A 21,549-nucleotide genomic window follows, 5' to 3' on the forward strand; every position below is an offset into this window, starting at 1 on the left:
TCACTTTGGATTCTCAACTCCACTGAGTCCTTCAGGAGACTGAGATGCTGACTTACTCTTTGATGGTAGTTCTTTTGCTTTGATGTGGCTATGCATCCAGTTGAGATACTGGCTGACTTTGGTGTAGATGCCAAAATTGTTTGCTCACCCATTGCCCTCTCCTCCACTTACCAGGTCCACTAGGAAACGTACCCCACAATTTAGTGGCTAAGGACCCACACCCACACTGTACCCCTCACAAGCATCCAGCTTGTCACTAAAGATGCCTGCACAGAGTATGTTCTCTGAGATGCTGTTTTGCATGGTTTCAGAGCAGTCAACATGAGAGGTCAGGGGGAGTTTGATGAACCTGATGGTATAGGTGCAATTCCTTGACTCTCCAGACTGATAGCCCCAGCCTGTTTCCCTTCCCATCTTCATGAGCTCTTGATGAATCAGTCCCAAGTTAGGAAGACAAATGGGTAGGGTGTATTTGGAGGAGACAATGGGCTTGTGCTGTAGAGCTGCACAACGTCATTGTCCGAGGCACTTTTGGTATAGTTTGGGTGCATGATAGCTTCCTGTATGTTAAAACCTGTCCCTGAATTCTCATAACACCAGATGTTGTATTTACCGTCATATTGAAAAGTATTTAGGATGTTCCACACAGTGGGCTACAGTCAGCACCCAGGAAGAATTAATAAGGACACTCCACACGGAGTCCCCTGGGGTCACCTGCCACAGGCTGTCACCTTTGTTGGGTGGCCTCCCTGCTAAAATTCAGATTTGTAATTCAAAATTTGGCATTGAGTAATTCACCTTTTGTTTCCCACATGGAAAATTTGCAGTAGGTTTGTACTCCCTGGGGTTGTCACGCTCCTGATATCCAGGGGCACAGCTGCAATGACGTTGCTGATTCTTGAGGTGAGCACAGCCATCCTTTGTTATGGCACAGTTGGCATAGTTTACCTCATAACCACAAAGGCATCCTTCCCACCCTTCTTTGCAGATGCATTGAAAGCTACCAGTACTATCACTGCAGGTCTCATCATGGTAGGGATGGGAACCACACAGGTCTCCATCTACATACTTTGACTAATAAGTTACTGCTTCTTCCTGAGTTGTAAAAATCTTCCAGATCACACTTCTCCTCATTGCTTTCCCGCTCCAGGTTGCCAGGTTTAATCTCTTCCAGGAATGGCTTAGCTCACATCTGAATACTTAAGATTGGGTTGGCTTTCTTGCAGCTAGACAACACTGAGTTGGCATGTCTACCGAGGGAATGCCAGGAGGCCACAAACACCAAAAGCTCGCAAGCTGCCACATTTTGGAAGAACTGATGGGGGTGGCTCCAAGAAGCTTGTAGCATGCATAGTGGCTATACTCTGGTAAACTCTCTGTAGATGGACTAAATCAGGCTAAAAGCCATTGAGTTAGGAGAATGTATACAGTAAGCATGTGAAGATATTCCCCGATGGAATGCGTAGATGAGAACAATTTGTTCCAATAGCCATGAAGGCAACTGAAGTGGATCCTGGGAAGTCCTTAGAGCTTGATCAGATATATATATATATATATATATATATAAAGTGAACTCAGGAGCTTGACCTTTAGTTTATACTTGAATATCTAGTTACCATTTGGTTCTGGATGGGTATAGCTTATTCAAAAAAAAGAGAATAGGTGAAGAGGAAAGGGTAGCATTGTATATTAAGAAACTCTCCTCATGTAAGGAAATCTAGGAACCAGAGAGAGAAAAAACATGATGGAGAGTATTTGGGTGAAGATCCAAGGAGAGAGAATCAGAAATGATTCTTGGCTTTGAGACAACTCCCACCACATCACAGGTGGAAGAAGGAGGCAGTGTGGGGAGGAGAGAGGGAAAGACGAAATAGAAGAGGTATTTGGAGAGCAGACCACAAGTCTGGCAGAGAAAGATGATATCACAGTGATAGGGAATTTCAAATTATCCATATATCTGCTGGCATTTTCTCTCTCTTTTCCAAAAGCAAACTAAAAACATCTTGATGGAAACATAGTGCTGGACACATAGTAAGTGCTTAATAAATATTGGTTTACTTGATTCCTGCTTTTAGTGATAATTTCACCCTTTAAAGGTGTAGGAAGCAACAAAGGGAAATTCTATTTCAGATCTGATTCTTAGCAATCAAGGACACTTCTTGCAAAAATGATGGGAATTTTGAGGCCATGTGACCACTCTGTCCTAGAGTTTGTGACTGAGCAGAAGAAAAAAGTGAATAGTTTGCCTTGTACCTTAAGTTTGGGAAAGTTGCTTTTAAAAAGTATTCAGAGGAAAAATAAGGAGGATCCTATGGATTAAAATTCTTTGGGGAAGTCAGTCCAGGGGACAGGAGATAAAATTCTGAAGATTCAAAGAGAAACAATTCCAATGAAAGAGAAAAATGTTGTTTTTTTTTTGAAAAGGTTGATATGGATGCGAAGGAATTTATTTTGTTTCTCTTTTCTCAGAAAAGAGGAAAGATCTTAGCACATGAAATGAAGGGGAAGATAGTAACAGCAAGTTAGATAAAGAGGGTAGAAAGATACATAAAGAACTGGAAATTGAGTACCTAGATATTCTTCATGAATTCAAGTCACTTGGCCTGGATGAGCTATAATCCTGTGTCCTTAAAGACCCAGTAGATGTGATTGCTAAGTCACTATCTGTGAAAGGTTATAGGAAGTGGGAGAGGAGTCACAAGACTGGAGATGGGCAAATGTCTCAGTTTTCAGAAAAGAGCCAAGCCTGGAAACTATAGGCCAGTGAACTTAATGTCAGTTCTGGAGAAAATTCTCGAAAGGATCATTAAAGAAATGGGTAGCCAACATCTAGAATTAGAATTACTGGTTACAGAGAATAAACAAGGCCTCCTCAAGAGCAGGTCATAACAGACTAATATCATTTCCTTTTTTTTTACTAGGATTTTGTCACTGACAGGTAATGGTTGTATGGTCCTGGACAGGTAATTTAAACACTAAATACACTGTGAAACTCTAATTAGATGAGAAGGAATACTAGAGATATAGTTTGCCTAGATTTTACCAAAGTTTTTTATAAAGAACTATTCTTTTGGAGATGATAGGGAGATATGGAGTAGATGATAATACAGTCTGATGAATTCAGAGCTGGTGAATGGCTAGATTAATAGAATACTTGTTAATAGTTCAATGTCAGTGACAGTCACCATTTAGTCATCCTTTCCACATTGTGGGGATTAGGAATGAGGCGCCCCCTTGATCTGAAAAATCTATAAATCCTTTTGGTCTTCCCTTTATGCCAGAGAAGAAGTTTAAATTGTTATGGTATTAAAAATAAAATATGTTGGTATTATACAATACTATCCTTGTATTTGTGCATTTCTGAGTTTCTAAACTTTTCTGTCATCTGCTGGCTTTCATATGTTGTCTGTGGCTTCTGCAAAAAATTTCCGTTTAATTTCTTATGCAGACCTACAATATATCAAAACCATAATAAGGAGGGTCATGATGTGGAAGGGATAACTTTATTAAATGATTATTGTAATGTGCCAAGCAGGATACTAAGTACTGAGTAAGCAAGCGTAATGGGGTTTTGCAACACCCAGATTATCCAATGGAGACATCCATATGGGAAGTGACAGAGACCTGCTTGTGAGAGATTTTCTGTATTTCCCTACCATCTGGATGGGAGCAGATTCCTTCCACTGACTGGGATGGGCTGCATCTTTAATATTTCCAGCCTGTGGTTCTCTCTCTCTCTCTCTCTCTCTCTCCTGCACCACCACCCCAGGGGTATTCAGAGATAAAGGTCTTGTTCACCCAAAACACCATACACTAAGCTAGGTCTAGGAGGAACATCCACCTTCCTCTGCTTATTAAAAAGTAATCAGTTGTTATAAATTTGCATTTCCTTCTATTGATATATACTGGGCTCTAAAAAATTTTCATGAGAGAATATTTTGACTCATTGAACAGTGTCTTTGCTTCTATTGGTTGATGCACTTTATGTATCCTAAAAACCATTTTGTGGTGTAACAGTGCTAACTTCTATAACCGTAAAACAAAATTATCCCTAAGACATGTCTGATCATGTTATAAGAGTTAGTTTGTGTCAAAATGACTTTCATAGAGTAGAATGAAGAACTCAGAAGATTTCTTTTAAAATTGCAAGGTTGGTCATGTTCAGAAATGAATCAAATATTAAATAGAGGTATTATGTTGGATCAGTGCCCAGATTCTCAAAGTTACTTAAAGGAGTAACTTGAAGATGATGACTAGATTTTCTCAAAGAACTTTCATCCAAATCACATATTAGCCATATTGCAGGTCCTAAAAGCAGAACTGAGAATGAAGAGTCTAATTGTCTTGATATCTTTTTTTCAGGGGTACAAGGATCAGCATTGTCTGATAACCTGGTAATATCTTTAGTCATTTGTGTATAATCAAGTATGTGATGCATTGGAGATATTGGATAGCTCATATGATGAGTTCTAGCCATTCCACTAGCTCTGAAAATGGAGAAAATACCCACCCCTTCCTCCTCATCAGCTCATATGTAGTGAATGTCTCCTGTAGGCATGAATCTTCCAAGTGTCAAAGGGTCTTCCCTTGATGACTTGATTAGACAAATGTTTACACAATGTTCCCACCCACTTGGAAAATAGTTATCTAAATAAAATGTATAATAATGATAAGGATTATTATCATTGCCATCATCATTATTGTGTTCTTCATTTTTTTACATGGCCCTATATTTTGCTTTTAAAACTGGTATTTTGACTGGTATTGTACGAGTTCAGTTGACTCATAGATACCAGTTCTTGCTTGTTTCTTGAAAACAAGTCTTGTCCATCAAGATTTGGAAACATTTTTGCATTTTTGTGAAACAAAGAAGTGTGCATTGCTGTTAGTTAAGCCACAAGCATTGATTAAGCACCTACTGTGTGCTAGGTATTTTGTTATTCATTGGGTATACAGAGACAAAAAGGAAATTATTCCTAACCTCAAAGAACTTACATTCTATCAAAGGAAACAGATATGATTATAAGTCAAATACAGAATATGGACAAATCAATCCAGAGTAATTTCAGGGGTGCTAGTAGTTGGGGAAATGAGAGAAGGCATCATATAGGTGGTGGTAGTTAAACTGAGCTTTGAAGGAGATGGGAATTGCAAAAAGTAGAGATAAGGAGGTAGCATCAGTTAGGCTTCTTATTCCAGTAAGAGCCACGGAGTAAGCCAAGAAGCAATCCAAGTGCAGAAACTGTTCACATTTACCTAAAAGGAGAGCATTGTTACAGAAGAGCTTCATTAATTCTCCTTCAGATGCAAAACTACTAATGCCTGGTTTTTATGTTCTCTTGTTAACCAGGATAGCTGCTTTCCCAGTATGCCTCCCTGAAAAGCTATTTAACCTAATGATTGTAAATAGGAAGAAACTACGTATTCAGGATAGTATCAGCATAGAGCTCATTCAGCGTGGATGTATTTGGCCAAGTCCACGTGGCTGATAGGTACTTGACCAGAGTTTAAATGTACAGAGTTTAAAAAGAGCACTTTTTAGTGAACCGTTACCAAGTCTATACCCTTTAAAGGATACACTGTGTTGTGTTAACTTTGTAGTATAACTTCTAAGTACTTCTAAAATTTTCTGAGATTCCTCTTGTTTCAGAGAAGCACTTACTTGGAACATTGGGTGTTAGAGGTTTGTTTCCTAAAGTGTTCCAAGTTAACAAGATTTTTACTGCAGCACAAACCAGTCCTTCTTCCAAGATGTCCTTTCTTGAAGAAAGAATGACAGTAATAATATGACGATACCTTGTCATTATTGGCTTAGGAGCCAATAATCATCAGTTTATTGTAATCATGGTAATAGTAACAGCCACCATTTACACAGTGCCTTAGGATTTGTGACATACATTATCTCATTTGATCTTCACAACCACACTGTGAGGTAAGTGTTATTATTTTCCTGGTTTTCCATATGAAGAAACTGGGGCTTGGAGACTCCAAGTGTCTTGGTCAAGGTCACATACCTTTAAGTGCCTGAGTAGTGTTTAACCTTGGAGTTTCCTGACTCCACGTCCAGCACTGTCCTCACTGTGTCATCTACCTGCCCCTTAGTAGGAGTGACCCCACTAAACTCTAGTCATTTTAGGAACTCTTCCTCCATTGTAGTACAATGGAGAAAACACTGACCTTGGAGTAATTATGTGGGTTCAAATCTTGTCTTTGTCATTTACTTCCTATGTATTTCCATCTAGTCAACATGCATTCATTAAGCAGTTAGTATGCACCAAGCATTACCATCATCTAGGGTCATTTGGCACAGTGGATCAAGAGCTGACCTCAGAACCCCAGGACCACCAAGTAACAGATCTGTCCTCTGGCACATATTGGCTCAGTGACTGTGGGCCCGAGCACCTGTGATCCAATCAATATGCTAGGAAGTTTTCCTTGCTTGTAAGTTGTAGACAAGGACTAGACTACATTGGTCCATGGAGTTTTCTGCCCTGATGAATCACCATTTCAGTCCCTATCTAAAAGTACCATCAGTTTTGCTGTGGGATAAAGATTCTGTCCTATCATCCCTGCTTTTGTGGAGGAGCATCTGCCTCTTGGGAGATGACTGTACAAACTAATTAGAATTCATGTTCAGAAGGCTCTTTTCAAAATAGGCCTCCTTAGCAGATAATACATTTTCGGTCTTGCTCCACTACTCCTCGTAATGTTTTGCTGTTCACAAAGTTGCATTATTAAATGTGCAAACTGACTGACAAGGTAAGTCATTGACATAGGCCCTTATTTCTTGATGAGATGAATGAAAAGCCCAAGGGGCAGAGTTTCTGAGTAATTAATAATCAGTTTATTAATTAGACTAGCAAATAGTCAATAAATTGATGTCAGTGGTCTCTCTCAGTAATCAAAGACAACACTATGGAGATCCCTGGATGCTTAAATACCTTTGGAAAAGGAAGTGCTGTGAAAGGTGAGAAATCTGCCCTGATTGGTTAACAGTTAATGAGAGGTGGACTTTCAAATGAGAAGGTGGATTAAAAGTCTTCAGCTCCTCCTGCTGAGAATTTGGTTTGATCATGAGACTCAGCCACCTCCAACAATTTGGACAAAGGAATCCAGATCTATCCAGAGCACTCTGATTGGTTTTCTCTTTCATCAGCTGGATCACCCTAAATTCTAATGGAAGGTTCAAAGAACAGGAACTTATTTCCTAGGGCAAGGGCTCGCCTAGACTAGATTGTTTGTAAGGTCTTCTAGTTGGGTAGGGTCCCTCCCAAGATTGGGAACACATACCCAGAGGATTTGGGCAATCTCATCTTTCAACAATGTCCTTCATAGACTGGTTGAATGACCTACAAGGGCTATTCCCTGAATGAGGAAATAGAAAGGAAAAACCTTAATCTTAATTTAATAATTAGTTGTTAGTATATAGGAAAAATAACCATTTCTCTCATTGGTCTGCAAGGAAGAAAAGAGAGAAGAAGAAAAGTAAAAGAGAAGAGGGATTCCCTACCCTAACCCATGCCCACCATTGACTCTAAAGGGGGAACTGAGAGGGTGTTTGGACAAACAGAAGTATCTGAAAACAAGAGTGAATGCAGACACTACTCTGTATACTCGGATGGTGACCTTGATTAAATTCTAGTGAGGGTCATAGGATCTGAATTTCAGAGCTGAAAGGGACCTCACATGTCACTGATTTCAACCCACTCATTTTACATTTTAGCAGACTTAAACCCCAGGAAATGAATTTACTCACTCAGAGTCATGATAGCTAAATAATGATAGGTTAGAGGTAAGAACTCCAGTGTCTGGTCTCCCAGTTCAGTGCTTTTTGCCTAATACCTAGCTATATTAGGAGCTAATTTTATAATACTCAAGAAATCAAATACAACTTGGCCACCATTCATTAAGCATTTAGTGTGCACCAAGCATTATTATCATCTGGGGTATTGAGACTTAACTTTTGCATAGTGGATAGAAAGCTAATCTCAGAGCCCCAAGACCACTTGGATTCAGGTCCCTCCTCTGACATATATTGACCATGTGACCCTGGGCAAGTTACTTAAACTCTATTAACCACCTCTAAATGCTACTTAGAATATTTCTTTTTTAAAGGACTTTTGAGTACTTTCCCAAATGTGTGCTTTTTATAGTCTATGAGACACTCAAATGTAATGGCAAGTAAAATAGGATCTTTTGCTATTTTTGTTGTAGTATAATCAAGAAGTATAATGCCTCTATTTGAATGTGACTGAGGAGGATCTTCCCATCCATTGTGTGGCCTGGGAAAATCTGTATGAAGGTCCATACCTTTTGTTAATGAGGCACTGGTTATCACGGGATGTGATGCCCTCTAGCCCAAAATTTGTATAAAGACTCTGAGGGTGAGGTTTTATTTTGGGGCTCAGTTTTTGTAACAAGGTTTGAGTGCCACATGAGGACTCTGGGAAGCTGCTCTAAGGAGTCCCCTGGCTTTGAGAACCTAGATGTTGTGCTTCCCTCTCTGGTAATTATGGTCAGATAGGTGTACTTCTCTGTTGAATTATGGTCAGGCAGAGGAAGCCATTTCTGTTGATTATTTTGGGGCTTACTGACTAGAAATGTTTGTTTGGCCAGATGAGGACTCTGGGAACCTGCTAAGGAACCCCACCCTCCTCTGGCTTTGAGAACCCAGATGTTGTGCTTCCCTCTCAGGAGGGTCAGGCAGCTGGGATCCAACTGTCTGTTGAATTCAGGTAGAGGAAGCCATGTCTGTTGACTTTTAATTTCTCTGTATTTTCTTTGAGGTTCAGGGTGTTGACTCCCCTGAACTAGGTGAATGAATATGCTTGACTAAATGACTGATACATGTGTTTGATTAAAGTAACCCCTCAAAAGTTGCCTTTCCTTTTATGAATGCAGATCTAAGAAGCTATGATAGCAGGCCCCCCATGTATGTTGAGGTGCTTACTGATACATTTGGGTAAACAGTTATGTGTGGGATATTTAGGTAACTAGGTGAAGGGTAAATATTGGGGAAATGGGAGTATTTAGGGGAAAAAATAAAGCCCAATTTTTAGTTATCATGCTCTAATTATCCTCCTTTTCCAATCTCTTCTCTTTTTTTGATTTTATTCTGTCATCACCACAGATTCAGTGACATACATCTTTTCTTCATAGAATATGTACTAAGGCATGATTTTATGTGTGTGTGTGTGTGTGTGTGTGTGTGTGTGTGTGTGTGTGTGTGTGTGTATATATATATATATGTAATATGTTATGAACAGAAGAGTTAAAATTATTTCTTTCTCTCCAGTGCTCTCCATACTTGCCTGCCTAATATCTAAATGCTGGTTTCTAAATTGGAAGAATAAACCATCCTTGTAGAGTTATCCCAAGTGGTTAGGTCCACCAAAATTTGATTTAGCTCTCTAAAGTTTGCTTTAGGCTCATGAGTGTTTCCCAGTGTCCTCCTTTCTCTTCCCAAGCATTCAATGCCTCCCTCAAATTGCTTTGTCAATAGAGAATTCAATCATTTATCCTATTCTATAGCATATTTATAGTTCAACCACAAAGATTCAAAACTACTCAAATCAGGAGTAGAAAGAATAGGCAAGATAATTTTTCTGTGGATTCCCACTTGACTTCTTCGTCCTGAGTAAACTCTTATTTTAAATATTGTGTTCAATAATAATTCATGCCCACTAAGCATTCACAGATCATATGATCCATGAACTGGACAAAAATATTTCATCTTTCTTTTTTTGATGGGATGGATTAGACTTTTTTGGAGAGTGTATAATTTCAAATATACAGAGATTCCTGGGAGCAAATCTGTTATAAAATATCCATGTCACTAAAATCTTTGGAAAGGGATTTGTTCCCCATCCCTCAGCTCTATTGATTTATATTGATAAGACTTCAAAATGAGTTTTAATTCATTTTTAAAGTTACATCTGTAATTTTAATGGAACCCAACATCTGCTCTGAATCTTATAATCTTAAGAGAGTTGTCTAGAACTTTCCTGGAGTCTCATAGCCAGTGTGTCAGAAACAAAATTTGAAGTTCAGACTTCTTTTTAACTCAGAGAACCACTTTCCATTTACTCTGAGTTCAAAGGAAATGCCCCAGCATATATCTAAACTAGTTAGTGATGACTCTGGTAGGATTATGTAGCTCACAGAATCTTAGTAGGATTGGATGGATTTCCTGAACCACTTGAACCATTCACCAGGCACAGTATAGTTTCGTAAAAATTTTCTAGACAGAACTTATTGGAGTCTATCTAATCTCTTGAAAACCTATGGAGAAGGGAAATTTACCAACTTTCTCAAGGATCCACTTATCAGATAGCCTAATTGATATTTAATAATTGCTTGTTGATTCACTGACCCAACCTAAATCTCTTATATTTACAAAATTCAGGGTAAAAACTCTTTGCCCTTTCCTTATTGATCATGGTGAGGAGGAGGTGAGTCCCCTTTGGAGGAGGAATCTCAAAACATCTACACAATAGCCCCATGTACTATGACATGGTTTTCAAATCTTCCATTTTCCCTCCACAACATTTTAGCAAAAGTTCCCTTTGTAATTCTGCATATTCTATGTATGTCTTAGAATCTAAAGGTGGAGGTTCATGGAATCATAGATGTGGAATTGTAAGGCACCTTAAACATGTACCTTGAAAGAATGGCCAGCTGAGCCCTAGTGAGAGTATGTAACTTATGTGAGGTCACAGGTAATAAGTGGCAGAGCTAAGATAGATATAGAATGTAAGAGATTACAGTTAGAAGTTTGGTATTCTTTCCATTATTTCACACTGCCTCCCTTGATTAATTATATTATGATGTAGTTCAAGAAACAGTGATCTAGAAATTAGACTACCTTAGTTTTAGCGCCACCTCTGCTACCATTTATATGACTTTAATCTCTCTACACAATAGTTTCGTCACTTTTATTTTTTTTTTTTTGATGGGTATATCACTTTATCTCTAGGGTCCCTTTTGTATCTAAATTTCTATGTTGCCTGATTTCTTAGTTTAAGCAACTACCTCTTTTAAGCCATCCACCTGCCTTAAGCAGTTATTTGAATAGATATTGCAGTTAGACCAATTTTCCCAGAAATGGCATGTTTACAATCTACAGTAATCATGACTTAGTTTGCCACTGTGACCTGACTTTCATTTTCATCTCTAAATGGAATTTTGGCAGTAAGTTCAGAAATGACAGAAGGAATTTTGTTCAAAATGATATAATATGAAAAGGCTTGTACTTTAGGTTGGCTTAATCTTGTTCCATACAATAGATAAAAGAATGAGAAAATGAGAACTTTCAATAATTGAATGTAAATAATGGCAAAATTATGAAGCCTCTTTTTAATGAAAGATTTCATAGGGAAAGAATACTTCTATACTAAAATGATATGCAATTTTATCCAGGTAGGATACAGATTATAACTGCTGTATAATTCAGTATGTGGTCTTCTAGAGCAGGGGTGGACAACCTGTGACTTTGAGGCCACACATGGCCTCCTAGGTCCTCAGATGCAGCCGTTTGACTGAGTCCAAGTTTTACAGAACAAATCCTTTTATTAAGGAGATTTGTTCTGGGAACTTTGAATTCAGTCAAAGGGCCACACTTGAGGACTTAGAGGGCTGCATATGGTCTTAAGGCCACAGGTGCCCCACCCCTATTCTAGAATCTTTAAATTTCCCCCAAATCATCCTGCGACCAACATTGTATTAAACTAAAGAATATTTTCCAATTATCAAAGCTTATATTTAATGGCTACAATAGTCCTCTTAAGGGCCTACTTGTGGATTATGGATTGAAGAAGAAGGATTTGGTCCAGGAACACCCTCATTGTGCGTTTGTGAAAGCTATATCCAAGTACAAGGAATGTTTTAAGTCAGAAACTATTCAAAACCACAACCCCATTAAATATTTTTAAACTAGATCAAACCAGAGGATACGTTAATGTAAAGGCAAAGCATTTAATTAAAGAGAATAAAAAAGTGAATAACGAGGAAAATCCCCCAAAACATGGGAATGTACTCTTTTTCCATCAGTGGGTAGGGTGAGAGGCAAACATGAGATAGGGAAAACACATTGGGAATATAAGTAGCCTGAACAGATCCTAGGGCTGCATCCCAGCTGGAATACCTCTTTACCTTTGAAAATGCCACTTGGAACTTCACTAAAGAGTAACCAGTAATGATGGCTGGGCCTCTCTCCCTGCCTCACATTCACTCTAGCATTTTGCTGATCTTTAGCTATTTGGTGAACATTATCTCATCTATCCTCAGGTCTACTTTAGTTTTTTTGTGAGTCAGACCCATATTCAGTGCAGTACCGGGAAAGACCCTTAGTTTATTTTTGTATTTTGAATCTGTTGCTCATATTTCCCTCATTCCTGGCTAATATTTGGGTTGGAATAAGTAAATGCCTTTCGACTCCCATAATGACATCTGAAAAATAAGATTAAGACCATGCAGAGTACCTTGGAACTTTATTTTAACAAGACTGGAGGGAGCAGGTTAGAGTTACTGAACTTTGTCCTGCATTCCTGTAGTTGTATCCAAATGCTGCTTTCCCTACCAGAGTATCATAGCAAGAGAGAAAAGAAAATGTTATTGATTCATAGTCATTTTTTAAAATCTTCATAGTGAATAGTATCATTTTGTTCTTCTAGTAGTCACTTTAATAATTGACATTCTCTAATTTAAATGTTTTACATTAGTAAACATTCCTCTAGAATATTTTATTTTACAAGTTCAGAATTACAGGAGGTAGTCAAAATAAACATTCTCTTTCAAAAAATAAGTGTGCACTTTCCAATTTGTTATTAATATTGTCAAGGAAACCATTATTTTACAATCATTATGAACTACCACTTCCAAATATTGTTCAAAACCATTTTATTTCTTTTAGTCAGGGTGAACATATGATTTGAAAAATGACAGAATCACTTACTTGATAACAGAGCTAGAGTATATGAGACTCTCTCAGATTTATGTCTTAGGAGAACATAGCAGCCATTACAAGAACATCGTCAAGATGCCCAAATTTCAGATTCATGTGTTGTAGAAGGTTTACGTAGTAAGAAATGGCCTTCCAATCCAAGTTTTTCTTTTCTAAAGTGATTGCTGAAGCAGTACATAATGCAGAAAAATAACTCCCCACAATGCCTTCTTTACTAAGTTCCCTGGACTCAAATTTGTGTATCTGGATATCCTTCAAGAACATTTGCTCAGCACCTTAATTATGAATAAAACCTTTGCTAAATGAAACAGCTTCGTTTTAAAAAAAGGTAATTCTTTTTGTGGAACAAAGAATCTTTTTAGTTCTCTTTTGAAATAACTAATAGTAGTATCATAAAATTTTAGAGTATGAGTCTCACCATTCTAAACTTCATAATTTTTATTTGACTTATGGTATCTTTGGAGATGTTTCATCGTGCCACACCCAAGGCTCCTCCACCCACTATCTTAACGTATACATTGTCGTTTCTCCTTGTGTCATTTTAGTACCTTGGTTATTTACTTAGTGTTTGGAAGGAAGGTGATGGAGCATGAAAAAAGTACTTGATTGACTATCAGCAGATCTGGGTTCTAGTGCTCATTTGTGTAATTTGGCAAGTCACTTTATGCCTCTTGGCCTAAATTTTCATATCTATAAAATGTCAGTCTCTTCCAAGCTCTGCCGTACTGTGAGTTAGAAGGTATCCATGACATCATATATATTAGCCAGTCCTCCCCCTAATGCCTTCCTTTATGGGAGGCATAATCTGGACTTCTCGACCCATTCTATTCTGCATCTTCTGCTCTGCCTGATTTCAGTTCTACCGAACAAGATCTCCATTGTCCCATTTCCCCTTTCCTGCCTCCTTTTGTTTTGTTTCCTTCCCCATGAATTGCTTATTCCATTGGACTGATCTACTTAAAATTAAGACCTAATGTGAGTTTTGGACAGATGCCTCATTTTTGGGTATTGTTCTAATAGATTCAGGTGACGACGGGGGAATTAACTTTCGTTTTTATTCTCACTCCATGTGATAACTTTTAATTAAATGATCTACCAGTGACTTTTTTATGGTAACATTGTTCTTGTATCTCTACTTGCAGCAGTGAGTTTTAGTGAAAACATTTATTCTCACAGACTAATTGTCATTTGAAGTCCTTGGTAATCATCCATATCAGGTTAATGCAGAGTGAGAAAGGAGGAGATAGAGAAAAAAGACATGACATCCCAAATCCAAATTATGCTACTTCATGTTTGAAAATGACAATCTCTTATTTCTAAAGAAGTTGGATGACTAGTTAGCCACCTCCCGGCCCCCCCCCCCCCCCAACTCCAGACTATTTAAACTCTAGGCTAAGGTGAGCATCAGCTAACCGAAGAACTCACTGACATTAAATGGATCATGTCTAGGGCAAGGTGAAAGATTCTTGCTAAATTTCTCTAGAGTATTAAAGGCTAAATGAACTTTCAGCCATCATAAAAATGCCAAGCCCTTCCTGTCTCTATCATTCTTAATGAAACCTTTACCAAGGAATGAGCAGTAAAAACTGCATTCTCTGTCTTGTTTATTTTGATTGTCATGTGAATTTATTAGACAAAAGATGAGAATTTCCTCTTACTCAGCTTTCAGGTTACCAGGGAATAAAAGAGTCTTATGCCTTCTCCCAACATTTGTGAAGTTTGCTTTTGAATTCTTGGTAGATGGCCTATAGAGGGGAAATGTTAAGATGCCATTGGGAATAAAAATGACTTGAATTTATGTTTATTTAGTGAAGTTATAAACATTCCTTCTAAGGAAAAAAAAAAACCACATACTTCACACTTCTTTTTTATTAACACAGACTTCCTGGTGAATTATGTAGCTATATAAAGGAAAAAAATTCTTCTGGATTTTTTTCCCATCTCCATGAGAAAATGACTCACAGAGATAGAAAATTATTGACTAAGGTCACACAGACTTGTGAAAGAGTTAGGCCAGGACTGTATATTCTTTTAAAATAGAATGTTATCATTTTAGTAAAATATGTTGACATTCTTATTTTGGAGTGGAACATTAAGATTAGAAAAAATATAATTCAAAACAGTGATTATACTTAACACAAAGGGAAACCAAAGTTTGCCAGTTACTAATTTGGGGATTATGTTGCTCATTGTAGACTGGACCAGATTATTCTAAAACACTGAGTAACTTGGCTGACTATTCTCTATCTTCCATCCACTTTGGATTATGGACAGTCTAATCTGAGTATCAACTTCAAATGCTTTCCAGAATATCTATATCTACACCTGACTTAGTCCATTGTAAACATAATGATAAATCATCAATTTGATATCAAAATAATTATATTTAAGAAGTGACATATTGGATTTTAATCTATCATGCAGGATGTCCCAAAAATCTTAGTGCAGTTCTAAACTTTTAAACTTTAATAGCTTAAAATTGCACTGAGATTTTTGGGACACCTACATTACTTATTTCAGCACTTAGCACAGTGCCTAGTATACAGTAGGCATTTAATAAATGTTTATTGATTGCGTTCTCATCTAGCAAAGAACTGTCAATCTATCAGTGAGATAAATTGTTTAGTCCAACTGTGACACCATTTGGGGTTTTCTTGGCAAAAATATTGGAGTAGTTTGCCATTTCCTTCTCCAGCTCATTTTACAGATGAGGAAACTGAGGTAAACAGGGTTAAGTGACTTGCCCATGGTCACACAGCTAGTAAGTGTCTGAGGCTGGATTTGAACTCAGGTCTTCCTCACTCCAGGCCCAGAGCTCTATCCACAGGGTCACCTAGCTGCACAGTTATAAATAATGCTAAGGCGGGGATATCTTACCTGCTCCTGCCCCTCTGCCTTTGCTCACACTGTCATAGGGTAATAGATTAAAAGCTAGAAAGGACCTCAGAGGTACAACAACTCCATTCGATAGATGAGGTAACTAAGTGACTTACACAACTAGAAAGAATCTGAATTGATATTTGAACCAGGTCTTTCTGACTTAAAGTCTAGTGTTCTATCCATTATCTCTAATGCTTCCAATGTAGGCACCATTTCCCGCTCCTATACCACTACAACCACTTCACATCCTTTAGGCCCATTCCCTCCCTTCTCCAAAACCACATTGTTTATCAAGCCTTCTCTGAAATCCTACACCTACAAGCAGGCTTTCCCTTCTCAAATCTTGTGTTACTTTGCATTTTCTTTTCTCCCCACTAGACTGTAAGCTTCATCAAGGTAGGGCTCATATATGATTAGCACCTAGGACAGTACCTTGCTTGAAGCAGGAAATATTCATTCCAAGGATCATAGATCTGCAGCTGCAAGGGACCTTTCATTTTACACATGAGGAAAACTGAGGCCTCAGCAGGTTTTGGGATTTGATGAGTTTCACAGTGATAGTAAGTTGCAGAGCTAGAATTCCAACCAAGGTCTTCTTGAATGAATTATTGCAAAGAATGCATATGTTATTAATAAGAAATGACCAGCTTCAGTTAGAAATGCTGAACTACATGTATGTATAAATAAACCTTACGAAGATATCAATAAGTGGTCACATTTATTAGGTGATATTTTTAATGAAATTCAATATTGATGAAAGGAGCTAATTTTAAAAGAAATAAGTGATGTTTTCCTATTAGCAAGTAAAATGAGGCAAGGAGAACCATTTATGAGGCTTGCAAATATCTTTATGCATTGTTACCTTTTGTTAGAACATATTAATTAAATGAGTTTATTGACCTAATAGTTTTCAGGCTAATAATAATATGCCTTCTGATCATTAAAAGCTAATTTATAGAAATAACAAATAAATGATTCTTTGTAGCACTGAGTGTCCAGCCTACAAAAAATATCATTGTTGAATAAGGGCTTCCATTATTAGGTAGAAATAATTTTAATATGAAGTATTGCTTCTATAAACTCACATAGTAGTTTCTAGACAACTTATCTTCTAAACTCTACTCTAAAAAATGGCCCCAAATGGGGAAATGGATTGGTTTCAAGTAGTTGTATTTTATGCTGCAATTACCAGATACCTATTAGAATAGGAGCTCCTTCAGGGCCAGGGCCATTTTCCCCTGTCTTTGTATAGTCGGAACTTAGCAGAGTGCCTGGTGTATAGTAGGCACTTAATAAATGCTTGTTGACTGACTGAAGTAAATCTAAATCTGAACCAGATGGACAAAGTTGAAGATCCAGTTGAGATTTAGACTATACTGAATAATTTTAGTAGCAAAGTGTTTTCTTTCATCTATCAAGAATTGATTAGTTTTTCCCCTTTTATCCCAAAGCTGACTAGTGGCCAAAGCTGATCCAAGCACATTTATAATAGATTTACAACTTTATATTCAGTTGACTTCTTGTGAAATTTTCCCTTAGATTATAATATGAAATACATCTGCACCACATTCAGACTGGGAAAAAATATCAATAGCTATGAAATGTTTCATGGACTTCATTTTAAAAAATGAGTTGGCTAGAGTTGAAGTAAATAGAAAATCTCTTTTGAGTGACGACCATGCAATGCCTTTATCTTTGCAACCTGAGCCACTAGAGGGCAAATGAAATATTTAAACAGCATTGAGTCAGGAGAGGAGTGGATAGTACTTAAGAACAGAAGCATATGCAATAGATGAGGTTCCTGAGAAGTTGCTTGTAAATTGATTCCTTTTAAAACGACCTATATTTTAACTGTGCTATGAGAGCTTTCTATTTAAAGGAACCTGGAGTGAGTACTTTTGGAAAAGTGAAGAATCATTTTGGACTATAAATGGTTATCTTCAATTTATTTGTTTTACAAGTTAGGGTTATCTTATATCAGAGTTTCTTAAAATGGGATTTGTCAAGATATAATTGCTGTTAAAAGAATGCTATGTCCTATAAGAATGTGTCTCATTGCAGACTATTAGCCAGCTAACTGCCCTGTGCCCTATAATTCCCATCAAATTGTTTCCATGTAGCTTGACTTGCCTCTTCCAAGTGAATACACTTGACCCAAGCCATCTTTGTTAAATTCTTGCCTTGAGCCTGGTTTATGCTTGACTATAGTCGGTACTTTTCATCACACCAATGAGTCGGTCATTCTTTGATGGTGATTTACTAATGGTATAGGTGACCATTACCATACATCTAGGAAAAGGGCTGTAGGAAGAAGCACTAATAATTAGGGGGATCTAGAAAGGCTGTAGCTAAGAGGTTGCACCTGCACTAAGCTTTGAATAAAGGAGACAGAGGTGATAATTGTTAAATAATGTGTCTTTTTTGTACAATGATGTCTAATGAACTCTTGGTACTTTGCCATGTCTCTGCCGCTTATCTATCCAGTCTAGTCCATCATACATGCAGTAGCTGCTGTCAAACACAAGTCATATTTTCTAGTTGGAGGCTCAACCTGACACAGGCAATTTAGTCTTCAGTTTGTAAAAGCCCCAACTAAAAAGAGAGGCTGACATTTTCATTTTGACCTTTTTTCTCTTTTCAGGTCAAAGAATTAAGCCAATTTTAATATTTATTCTTTAGAGGCATTTTAGGATAGGGACAGGGGCAGGACTTGTGAAGGGTAAGAGCAGAGTTGGTTCCAAGTAACATTAAATGCCCCTCCTGGCTTTTAGTAAAGTAGGGAGTTTCCAGAAGAGGAAGGTCCTTCTACAAAAGTAGTTCTTTTGAACTTAGAGGCTTAGAGAGTAGTTTAGAGCAAGGCTTCTTAAACTTTTTTCACTCACTAAGACACCTCATGCCTGAGGGCATGTGCAGTGCAGAGTGCACGTGCTCTGTGTTCAGAACCAAGACTGTGGCTAAGTTGAATGATGCATCATGGGCAAGTGCTGCCAGAAACACTTTGGATTCATTATGAGTTTGATTTAGAATAAATTTTTGGTCATTGCACATTCAGAAACCTTTTACTGTTGCCAGATTTTTGACCCACAGTTTAAAGGGTGCTAGTTTAGAGCATTGGAAAGTTAAATGATTTGCCCAGCATCATACGCTCAATAATACGCCAGAAGTAGAACTTGAACTCAGGTGTTCCTGCCTCTGAGGTCAGATCGTATCCACTGCACCATGACATACCTAAGAAAAGGCACTTTAATCCTTTAAAAGTTAACAAAATTGTCCACGTTTGAGTAACTGAACTTTCAGATTTTAAAAAATTCTTTAAGGTCAGAGAACCGTGTAATTTTAGGATTTCTTAAAAAGTCTTATTTCCTTCTAAAATCACTGGCCTACATAAAGAAGGAAAGCATAAGTACTATATTGTCCTCCCTCCACTTGGTACTTTTTCCTCTGAATGAGGTTGTGTTATATGGTTGTTTAAATTTATCAATTTCTCTCCAACATCCACTTTCACTAATCATGACATATCTGGGAGTGCTATACCAATACCTATGAGAAGGGTTATTTTTAAGGTGAAGGTAATTCAAACAATAACTTTACTTGTCAGGGTAAATTGGGTTTTAAAGAGTTTGACTCTTACTGTCCTTTGTCTAGGACAGTCTAATGTTCTAAGCCATGATCAAAATCTAAGCCATGATCAAATTTTCACTAGAAAAAAAAAGACTGAATTTTTTGGTCAGGCTTCTGATAGAGGAGAGGAAAGTGAGTTGTTAGGAAATTTTTTTGGTTGACCAAAAATATCACATAGGTGACATCTGATTACTAATGAAGGGCAATTTATTCCAATGGGAGGTGTTCTGTTTGGGGAATTAAATCTCTGAGTCACTACAAATATTTTATGTGTTTCAGGGTTTTTTTATGAGTCACTTGAAATATTTGACACATTTTGTTTCTTCTGTGAAATTTTAAAATACATTTTAAATGGAATAATAAGAAATGATGAAATAAACAAAGATGAAATTTTTGAAAAGTAAACTGTTATCTATTTTTTCTAAAGTTGATTTAGGTCATTGTGATTGCTAAATAAAACAAAATGCCTAACTAATAACCCAAAGTGATTAGAAATGCATGTTTTGTTTGGTTTTTCTTAGATTTTTCTCAAACTTTGTGGCAACAAGAACAATGAGAAACATCTGGGCACTTAATTCACCAATTTCCTAGGGAGTGGAAATGGCTTTTCTGATTTTGATCTCCTCCAAAATGAAATCTCTTCTGGAATTTGTAGATTTTTTGTTCTTCTTTCCCACCCTCCAGTGTTTAAAGGGCTGGCTGGGTGGGAGAGGAGATGTTAAGTGGTTCTGAACCAGATGAAGATAAACCCAGGAGCCTGAGGACTTAGTGGCATATCTTCTCAAAGGTCTTTGGGGCAGCAAAAAGACCATTCATTACCCATGGAAAGGTTGGAGTAGAGCAAGTTCCAACTCATATTAAATGCCTCTCCTGGCTGTAGGGAAAATAAATTTTTAAATGTTCTTTCCCCCTTGCCGCTTGAAATAGGAAGGATTCTACTCAGTTCAACAATTTTTTTAAAATAACACTAGGTGCAGGGCACTGTGCTAAGTACTGTGGGAAATTGATCTCAAAGAGGATACAATCTAGATGGAGAATAATGCATACATAACTATAACATGCATTAAGCAATAAACAGCAGATTATTTTGAATGCCTAAGAGCAGTACAAACTAAGTAGTATTGTTTGCTTATTTATTCTAAAATTGATAAATATATACCTTATTACAGATGTCTTATTTGCCTTCAGATTTGCCCCCTGCTCATTAACTCTCATCTATTCAAAATAATGAAAGATCAGCATTCATTTTTTTTAATAATGTGGGTGGGTGTGGGGGAAAGGAGTAGTTCAAAATACATAACAGACATGATAATATGAAATATATTTTTTATTTTACATCTTTTATTTTTGTCAAAGTATTTTAAAACTAACAAGGCACCCTTTTTTGTGTGTTTCTTATAAACATCACTAAATCTTGAATATCTGTAGGTGTATTAAGTGTTGTTGTTAACTGCTCTTTTGTAGATATATATTCCTTTAGGTTGCATCTCTGTAAAACTGTCATGGTAATAACTTACACCCATGCATTATAATTTTTGTGATGCATCATATAGGCATATATTATCTTATTTAATCCTTGCAACTATGTTAGGTAAGTATGATAATATCATTCTGATTTTACAAATTAGAAAAATTGAGATAGAATAATAGAATGATTTGCCCATGGACACAAAGCTACAAAATAATAGAACCAAGATTTGAACCCAGGTTTTCTGACTAAATCTCAGTGCTCTCACCAGAGACATGGAAATGGTTCCATCATCTTAATCCTATTATTTTACTCCACGGCTATGGATGTGTATTGTACAAGCCTACAGTATGTATATACAGGATAGGTATCATACTGAACAGAATATCTGCCTTGGAGTTGGAAAATCCCAGGTTCAAATTTTACTTTGGACAGATACTATCCCTGTGACCATGAGTAAATTGCTAAAACCCTCTATACTACCAAGTAACTTTTCTAAGATTATAAATCACAGATGAGGTACCCGTTGGAACTGGCAGAGGGAATTTTCACACCAGAAAGTTCCTCACATTGATGTTACTGTAAGTCTACCTATGGACTACATGACTGTGACTGAAAC

The 21,549-nt window shown here is 37.2% G+C and overlaps 1 pseudogene; it reads right to left on the reverse strand.

Annotated features, from left to right (window-relative positions):
- The window catches only part of LOC140531811 (vitamin K-dependent protein C pseudogene), a 130,495-nt pseudogene continuing 108,946 nt past the window's right edge, over window positions 1–21,549 (reverse strand).

This window comes from Notamacropus eugenii, chromosome 3, assembly GCF_028372415.1.
Source record: "Notamacropus eugenii isolate mMacEug1 chromosome 3, mMacEug1.pri_v2, whole genome shotgun sequence".
NCBI lineage: Eukaryota > Metazoa > Chordata > Mammalia > Diprotodontia > Macropodidae > Notamacropus > Notamacropus eugenii.